We start from the raw sequence: 10,483 nt of genomic DNA on the forward strand, positions 1-10,483 counted from the left end.
TTGCTGGTACTTAAAAACACAGCATTTTGTCTTTTTGAGTCCCTTTTCAAAACAAATACTGTTACTACAGTAGCTGCTGTGTCAACTAATAGAACACATCTCCACCCAATCGTACGTGTATTGTCATGACAAGGAAAGTAGATTACTATGTAGGAATTTTCATTCTCACGTTAACAGCTTGTATATGATGAAAGCCTTTGCACTACAAGGCTGTTTTGATTTCTGAAAGTCTTTGTTGTAAATCAAAAGATAATATTAAGTCAAAATTACACTACATTGAAATGTCTCGATACAAAAGAATAATAATATAGAAAAAGAAGCATTATATATCCAGGAAAATTATAAACAGAAGTGAACAACAGCGCAAAAGGCAGCTTTGGTCAAAGTACGTATAATGTATGCCATATAAACATGCTATGCTTTTAATGAAGAGAGTCCCCTCAATACTTTAGGGACCTACAGAATGAATTCCAGGGACAAATACATTTATAGACTGACAGCATTTGGTTCTATCTAGTCCAGTATCTATGCTATTTTCTTTTACTTATTTATTTATTTATTTATTTATTTATTTATTTATTTATTTATTTAAAGTGGTTATCCAGGATTAGACATATGCTTCTGTCTTTTTTTTTATCCTAAACAGCACTACTATTGTGTGTGGTATTGCAGCTCGTTTCATTCCTAGCTAACTGAATGGGACTGAGTTGTAGTACCAGACACAGCCCATGGAGTAAAGCACTTTAAAAAAAAAACAAACCCCCCCCCTTTTTTCTGTAATCCTGAGAAACCTCTTTATAAAGTGCTAATCATTATGATTTTATTGTAATTGCATCATAATCTGGGAAACTATTTTTCTTTAGTATGGCTCTCTAATTGCGTGTAAAATAATTTTAAAAAAAGGCCTATAGAGGTTAAAAAGGGATTTTCACCACTTCCGTCAACATTCCTCTGATTCTGGCACAGTTTGATTTTTTTCTCCAGCCCCCACTATTTCTCAGCAATCAGTGCTGCTTGTTATAGCACAATGATGTTCTATACTGTCAGGTGGGCGGTCCATGGCTAGGCCAGACATGGAGGAACTACCCACCAGACAGTAGAAAACATATGTTTGCTGAAACTAAGAGAAATGATTGTTTGGTAGGCTTGGGAGCTAGAGAAAAAAAAATTCAACTGCAACAAAGTCAGTGGAGCAACATCTGGAGGTTTGGGGTGGCTGGAGGTGCTGAAAGGTCCTCTTTAACTAAATGCCAGGGCTTCGCTTATATTATACATTCATTATCTTTAACAGTTACCACTACGTTATGGCAAAGCTTTTGTAATAGTTAACTTAAAGGAGTTGTCCAGTTTATGAGCAATATTGATAAACAAATATGATGGTTTGTATAATGAAATGTTGTAACATTTTCCAATATATGTTCTGTATCAATTACTCATGGTTTTCTAGATCTGTACTTGCTGTTATTCTTTTTGCTATCAGTGGATAAAAATCAGTCCATGGTCATGTGATATATACTCCATGATGATGTAATCATAACTATGTCATTATTGTCACAGCATAGTAATCAGACAGCAGCCTGGTAATGAGCTGTGTATCTGTGTGCTTATCACATGACCATGGCTGTAGATCACATGACCATAGACTGTAGATCACATGACTATGGACTGTAGATCACATGACCATAGACTGTAGTTCACATGACCATAGACTGTAGATCACATGACCATGGACTGTACATCACATAACCATGGCCTGATTTTTAACCACTAGAAGTAAGCAGAATGACAGCAAGCAGAGATCTAGAAAATCTTGAGGAATTGATACAGAAAATATATTGGAAAATTGTATAACTTTTCATTATACAAACAGCAACATTCGTCTTTTAATATTGGTCTGAAGCTGGAAAATCCCTTGAAAGAGGCCCTGTCACCAAGTATAGAATGCTTTGATATACATCATGTGACTGTGCTCTTGAATAATTTGGCATTTATTTATCTTTAGTCCATCCATTCATCCATCTATTCAAAAGGTTATATTTAAATTATTTTCATTCACCAAGTAGGAGGTAACATTTGTTTTTCTAAGAGAAAATAAAAGGTTACCGCCTACTTGGTTAATAAGAGCTAATTTACATATAACGGCAATCAAATAGTACTGTCATTTAGCATGTTGTACTCGGTGACAGGTCCTCTTTAAGGCAGTATATACCCAATATGTGTCCAACTGTCACCAAACAAGAGGAAGATGAGACACATGGACTATCAAGCCCCCCACCCCCCATAGACTATTAAATCCCTGACAGACCACCCGAACACCACTAAGCGCCCCCCCATCACCTGTTTACCTCATACCCACCGATACCCACACGCCCCAAACAAGAACGACGAGACCCTAAGGACACTCAAACCCCTAACCCACAGACCCCGTACCCACCCCCCTCCACCACCCCCAACCCCTTTTTTTTTTTGCTTTGGCAGCACCAAATGTTTTATTCTTTATTCTTTTATTCTAATGCTAATAAAGCTCATTTGTTTGTTTGTTATATAGCACTACCACTTTACTGAGTGTAAGTAAAAGGGGCCTACTGTATTTTGTTTCTAGACACAGTTGTAAGAACAGAGACTGAAATTTTTGCTATTGTCCTTTGGCCCTAAACAATATTAGGCGACATTCACACTACCATTGTTACTGTCATATGATGAAAATCCATCATAGGATGACAGTAAAGGACATTAAGGGTAGCAGATTACCACACTGATGGAGCACCCTCCGTCTGTGTCTGTTCCCATCAAATCTAAGGTAAACAATATGATGTTTACTTTTGTAATAGAAGAAAAAATCTTGCATGCAGGAATTTTCTTTCATTAGAGAAGTAAAACCATAATGGAAGAAAGCTTCTGTCATGTCTTACATTGGGGTGAATACAGTGTACATTTGTCTTTTAATGTCCATTGCTCTCATCCTATTAAGGACCAGAGCAATGGACATTGAATTACAAAAGTGTAAACCCACCCTAATGCTTACCTTTTATTTAATTCTACTCAAGAGGCCCAACAGTATCTGGATTTTATATTTTAGTATATAACCTCCATTTTGTTGATGAGACAAAAAATTTAAATTAGTTGTAAAGTATGGCCTTTTAATGAGGTTCTCCAATGTCAATGGTCATTTGCCAATAAACCGATCCCATGTTGTTCCCTGCTGGACTCTCAGATATCAACTGCACCGCCAAATGGTAAGTGAAGCCATACACACCGAGCATTCAAAAGTATAGACTGGCCATATAATGCAAAACAGGATAGGCCCTCCACGCTTGATAACCACTGTCCATTCTTCTCAAGAGAACAGAACTCCCTATTGGGGTACATGAGAATGGATTTTCTAAACTGGACAAACTCTATGCTGAAAAATCTGTATATCACTATCTTTAAGATAAACCAGATACAGAAGTTACATAGTGAACATGGGGCCTAGTTTTCTAATGCTGTACAATAATAACATTCTGAACGATTTGTCTGCCAGACAACTACTGTAAAGTACTACAGACCCAATTGCATGCCATTATACTACTACTGTATTTTTGGTTACTTTTCAATTAAATCTGTATTTTTTCCATATATTTCTACTCTTCCCTTGCAGAGCTCTTGCTGGTATTGTAGTCTATAAAGAACGATTCATTTTTGGCTCTTATCATCCAAATCTATTCCAGATATAGCAGCAATCAAAGGCATCTACATATGTGTATGGCTGTAAATACACAGAGGAAGCATATTTCCTGTGGGAAAAATACCATTGTGCTATAAAGTATCAAATATGACTTGACTTTACATATGGATATATTTTATAATTTCCCTTAAACGTATAATCTTATTCCACTGCTTTATCATCAGTGTTATCACGACGCTATATAAATAATGACAGTATATTCTTCACTACTAAGGATAATCCTTGTGGACATCTAAAAATGTATAGAATTGATAAGAAATGCATCAGATTAGTAAGGCCCATCTGTTTAATAAAACTTTACATGAGCTCCTCATAGTTTCTGTTCTCTTTGCTGCTACGGATGGATTCCTCCAAACTAGTGCAAATGATTTCTGCCCTTTCCTCTGTAATGTGGGACCTGAAGTTGTACTTTATAAAAAAAAAAAATATAATAAAATAAAAGATTTTCTACAATCTTGAAAAATTAGACCAAACCAACAAACAAGTATCCTTGCATATGTTAAATAATGCTCTTTGGGCACAAAGGATCTAAGAATACCAATTGCTAAAATAAAAAAGGCCTTGTCGTATTTTTCTGTTTCTTTTTATTTTACTTGTACTGAGCTGCTAGTAACTGACTTTCTGCCTGTTCAGAATGTAGATATCTGTCAGGATGATGCAATATGCTACAAAAAAATTTCCTATGAGTGAACTGGAGTTGGACTCTCTATGAGCTATTTCAGCTAAACTAACAAGAGAAAATATGGCATATGTGTGCATAGCAATAGATGGTAAACAAGGGTGGGCACAGCCATCATGAAAAAAAATACTGTAAAATACTGTAATGTATGGGAACCCCAGTGAGGGGTTTCTGATCTTCGTTATGGCATGCACCTCACTTTCATCAAATTTGCCTGTACATTATTCTTTGTATGTGCCCACCACTGACAAGACTGACATTTGCTTGGGACTTGTATGCTCTTGCTCCAAAAATTTTAAAATATTGATTATGACTTTATATGAAACTGACCCGAGGCCTGGGTGAATATATACACTTTCTGTAAGTGGGTGAGGACTATGTATAGAGTAAGTGATATATATATATATATATATATATATATATATATATATATATATGAATAGATAAATATCTAAGTATCCAAAAGAACAGTAAGATATTGTATATTTTAGTGATGTCAAATTTTGCCTATTGTTTTTATCACACAATATTATAATATACCCAATAAAAAAAATAAAAAAAATAAATAAAAAACAAAGCCAATTAAAATTCAACATAACTTTGTTATATAAAAATTAGATCATTAATTGCTTTTTCTTTTTTTTTTTTCTTTGCATATATGCCAAAATCCAGACTGCTATTTCTTGCTGTTGTGCATTCCCCTACAACTGACTGCAGAGTATACTAGAAGTTTTAGTACAACAATATCAGGAAGGTGCCACTACAAAGTGTTAACTTTTTCCCATATTTTCATTGAATTTTAAATACTGTATAATCAGGTTTTAATTGTTTTATTGTACACATGCAGAGAATGCTTATATAAATAGATTTAGCTTCCCATTTCTCTTACGTTACAGTTTAGTTTAGTTATGTAACAGTCTCCTGCTTGTTTATATTGCCAGCAAGAAGCTTTCCTCTAAGGGTCACCAATATTTAGGAACATAATTATTTAGTACTTCCACATGTTGTGTGTGTGTATATATATATATATATATATATATATATATATATATATATATATATATATATGATGTCTATGACACTTAACTGACAACAGAGTGTCATAAGCCTGAGAGAGCCCTGTAGTCTCACTAACCTTTGCAAAGGAAAATGATTTTCCTAATATATAAATAACATATTGTATTAACCAGAACTATGGTATAAAGCTATCTATGCACAGCACAGTCTTGCTGCTAGGCCCATACCACCAAATATTCAATATATATGTTGGAGATGGTGGTATTGGCAATCCTTTCCATCTGCCATCCTGAGATATATTATTTTGTCCCCACATCTTATGATATTTGTCACCAGAGAAGTTAGGCCATGTTCATATGTTCAGAATTCTGTTGGCATTCACAGTCAATGCAAGTTCCCCATTCACATAAACAGGGGAAAAAGTGTGGAACAATGAAAAAGCTGTAGATTGTAAAGTCTACATATAAAAGTAAAAAAAAAAAAAAAAAAAAAAAAAAGCACATTCATTGATAATTGTATGTATATTGCAAGCTGCAACAATTATCTGATGTATATATATGGAGTACGTGGTGCATTGAGGAGTACGGTATAGATGGGACAGATGAGTTATTTCTCATGCTGAGCTGTACTTTATAGAACTGGCACATATATGCAGATTCTTCAGTGTATTTAGTTCAAGAATGACTAATAATGTATAGGAAATAAATCTTTACTCATCTGGGCCATAGGTTAGTGTCCTGTACTATATCAATACATTTGTGTTTTCTCATGGATATAAGCATACTTACACATAGGAAACAGGTTTTATAAAGTTTGGTATATGTATGGTACGTATACACCCAAGCTTAAAAAACTATTAACTATATTACTATATATAATAACTGCAGTCCACACTGAATTCACCACTGCTTGCCAACAAATCCATGAAAACAATTAGGAATTTTTAATACAAGTAATCTTTTTTTTTTACTAATATTTTATATTTTACATGTGGCATTTTTGTTTCTGCTGTGCAGATATCTGGGTGATATAATAGGCCTTCTGGTTATTAGATACTGTGTGAAGCCTCCTAAAATTCTGCCTATACCTTTTTCTAATTTAAAAGTAGTGAAGAGAGAAGAAAAAAGATTTTTTTTTTCTCAGTCATATAATTGTGTATAGTATTCTTGAATATATGTATACTATAGGTGTGTGTGTGTGTGTGTGTGTGTGTGTGTGTGTCATCAACAGATACAACTATTCAATGCAAATCCTTATAAATATTTTCTTCCTGAGAATAACCAAAATAAAACTATAATATTGGATCTAAATTTGGGTCTTTTTCAAGCATCTTATTGCCCGTATGTAATAATACTGATATTTTTTGATTCCATTAGTTTTTACAGAAGTCTTCACTCTCACATAAGGCTATGTATGATAGTAAGAAGCTGGAGTGATATGAGAGTTTACTTGCAGTCCCATAAAACAGCTCTCACATTGTGCTATGACACCAAGCTAGCTAAATGAGCCTTGTAGCAATGCTGTATCTCCTGTAATTCATCTCCGAGGAGTTCTAGGAACTAGGCCTTTGGGTTGTCTACTGCATATTACTCGAGGCTTTTTCCAGTTTCTAAATGAAGTCCACAACTAGGTCCTTTATTATTTTAGTGGATATAGTACCATGTCTACCCAATCTTTTTTTCACAGAAATCGCTTCACTAGCACAAGCAGCTCGCAGTATATTCGTGTGAATGTACAGACATATATCACTTGCTGCATCCCCTTAAGCCGAAACACTGGAAAAAGGGAAAGGATTTAATGCAATGTACAAATGCAAAGCAATCCTTATGAAAGGCCTAGCTATACTACCTGTATACAGTAAGTCATCCCTAAGCTATAGGCCTTACGATCTCGTGTCCATGTATCAGGCCCTGGGAGCTGTAGAGTTAACTGTTGATTGAGTCACGCCGAAAGAGGTCACTGGGCAGGACTGACAGATTTTCCTCAGCTTGCATCGAATCGCGGCGGACCCCGGTCTCATTTCTAGGAACAGGTTCATATGTACGTGAACTCCTATTTCTTTGTAGAAGGATTTTGGCCCACTCTACGGAAAGGCCTGTTTCCTGGGAAACCGTGGAAACCCCCTATAGTGCTAGCAATGACACCGTGATAGGAACAGGGTTTAGCAGCTTTCAATGCAGTTACAATTAAACTGTCTATAGCGATCGCTCCAGGAGCGGCTTCTAGTATACATACGTAAAGCAATCCATTTGCAATCCAGGGTAAACTCTTAGGCACAAACATTTGACATTCTGTAAATATAGATGGAAATGACTTTTTGAGCCACTAGGCTGCACATATTAGCGACGGATACAATGGATGATATCTTGTGGGCTTTACAGGTGGCAGATTTAACCCTTTGCAACCTTAACGACAAGAAGCCAAAGACATGAAAATGAAATTACCTTGAAAGTAGCCTACATTTAAAGACACTTGTCTTTGCACAAGCCTTTAGTCCATGGTTGACACAAACCTTTAGGGCTTCAGAATGTGCTTGACAACTTCATCCACACTCTTGTGTCATGCAATCTGCTCATTCTCTTACACGTCTGTCCTTGCTAAGCTAGGCAGCATTTCCCCTAGCTGAGCTTTCCCCGAGGCCCTGTCTCCTTTCACACACACCGCATCCTCCTCCCAGCTACGCCTGACTCACTGTACTCACCCACTGGGAGGAGGGAGCTTTACACTACACTACACACAGCTCTTTCACTATGCTTACTCACTGAGCTTCACGTACATACTATACAGGCAGTTGTAAGACCAGACCAATAAGAAGACCATCATTCTTCACTGACACCTGAGCTCCTGCATACAAACCTATGGTTTAGGGCCATGAATAGACTTGCTAGCTCTAGGGCCACCCATACATGCTTTGTTACTACACTACAAATATGTATTTGTTACGTATTATTTAACAATGTATGTCAAAAGTAATAAACAAATCATGTAGAGTAATATAAATATATATCATACAAAAATTTTTTTAATTGACACTCAACGTCTCAAATATACTATTGCCCTAGGTGTTACTTGTCAATTTAATGTTTGCTGAAGCAGGGTAATTAACATGTTGAGTGTCAAGTTGAATGTTGCTAGATTTGTACATTTATTTTAATATTCACAATATATACTTGCACATCATCACAGTTGCTGCCTCATAGATGAGGAATGGTATCATTCACCATTAGTCCCTTTACCACTTGTGTCTACCTCTTAATACATTGCGATAGTGAACTCTTACAGTTATGTTTGGAGTTGCTTTTCATATAAGTTTACTTTTACGCCTACTTTTATGTCTTAGACGAAGACTAATTTATAACACTTTGTGTTGCACCCTTGAAGATGATGGCACTAAGTAATAACAAGTTCATTAACTCCTTGACCAAAGGATTGAGTATAACCGTACTGTTCTCCAGGAGGGCCTGGAGGAAGCCTTCAATGTGTAGCTCTGCTTACTGGGGTGGAGCAGTGAGCCTACAAAGTGCTCCAGGCCGGCCTTTTTATCTCCCGGAGACATTAGGCCTTTACTTCAGAACAGGGACTCCGACTGATCTGATCTCAAACAAGTGGTGTCCTCCCTATTTCTCACACATAATAGACGTACACTACAGTCAAATACTACCAGTACTGAACATTTGGGCCTACAAACATGGACTGAACATGTCAGCCATGAATAATGTTAAATATAACTAATAACCTGGAATACGACAATAGTATGTGTGACACAAAACTTCTCCTCCACAGTTGGACATTACGTTGTCCGAGACTCCTTTTAATCTTGCATAAGACCCGTCTCGTGTATTTATCGTCCACATAAAGGCACTGGTAAATATAAGGCCAGGTGCACACAACATGTATGTGTCTCTGCTCTTACTGAATTAATAAATGACCAGACTCGACTTCAGTGACCATGAAGAATGACATGACAGAAATATTATAAGGAATGGAGCTGACTTTCCCCAGTAATGTGGCATTAGGTGGTCTCTATACAGGAGCAGACTGATAGATCAGACAGCAGGAGGAGGGGATTGACAGAGGTGACATAAACGTGCAGTCTCCTCTCTCGTACACATACACACGTAGGCTCTCCCTTTGCAGACTCTTTCCAGCACCCCATGGGGGAAGTGGTAACTGCACAGATCTCTTCCCTACTACTGCCAATGTTAACCACTGTTACTCCACACAACACTACAGGCAGCTCTTGCTCAGGAAGGGTTAATTCACATTGTCAGGGCCCATCACATCCACAAAAAGAATACTCATCCTTGTCTAATCGACCGAGTTTATTCATCGACCCTTATTGAGAACAATTATCAACCAATCTATGACACTAAGAGGGAAAAAAAAGACAGAGAATACGCCTGTACCTCCGGATGACTACAGTTTGCTGCTGCTTCTTTTTCAAGGCTTGAAAAGCAGGAACAGAAAGCCAGCTTATGGTCGCTTAGGTTGTATTGTATATAAATATCCTCAGGAATATGTGTGCATGCACAGAAACATCTTGTCTGCTGCTATTTCCACAATCGACAAAAAACAGACGAAAAATGGACTTACTGTAAAGTGCGGTAGAGAGGTTGTTGGTTGAAGAGGGTGTCTGAGCTGCTGCCTCTTTTTTTTTTTGTTACTCTGCCCCCCCTCTCGCAGTAAGACAGGTCTTGTATGTCTCCTCTACTGTAGTAGAAATGATGTCTGCAGTACAGCTCTCTCTCTCCAGTATGTAAATGTGTAATAGAAGCCAAATATGGAGCAGTTGGCTGCCTCTGCAACAGCTCAAGGATCCTACTTCATGCAAAAGGGAGGAAGGGGGGGGGAGTGTGTGGAGGCAAGGCAACACTTTGGCAGACAGCCAAGGCAGCCACACAGATTATTGCATACGCACAACAGAGCTGGGGCGGTCTCACTTAACCCTTTCTATAGCACTCTTCACTAGCCTGACATGCAAAAATCCATGCCATGTTGTATCGTCTTAAAGGGGATGTGCAGAAGTTAAACCTTTTATTTTTGAATATTAGAGAAGCAAC

General features: G+C 37.1%; 1 protein-coding gene across 3 annotated transcripts in view; it reads right to left on the reverse strand.

The window, feature by feature from the left end:
* ATXN1 (ataxin 1) overlaps window positions 1-10,253 on the reverse strand; it is a 491,098-nt gene extending 480,845 nt beyond the window's left edge. For 2 of the 3 annotated variants that reach the window (XR_012715457.1, XM_075270820.1), the window contains exon 1: window positions 10,017-10,253. The gene's annotated coding sequence lies outside the window, so the exon portion shown is untranslated. Of the gene's footprint in view, window positions 1-7,867; window positions 8,349-10,016 lie in introns of those variants that run through there. The other variant, XM_075270821.1, reaches the window with a different exon arrangement.
* Window positions 10,254-10,483: the final 230 nt, after the last annotated feature.

This window comes from Leptodactylus fuscus, chromosome 4 (genome assembly GCF_031893055.1).
Source record: "Leptodactylus fuscus isolate aLepFus1 chromosome 4, aLepFus1.hap2, whole genome shotgun sequence".
Taxonomy (NCBI): Eukaryota; Metazoa; Chordata; class Amphibia; order Anura; family Leptodactylidae; genus Leptodactylus; species Leptodactylus fuscus.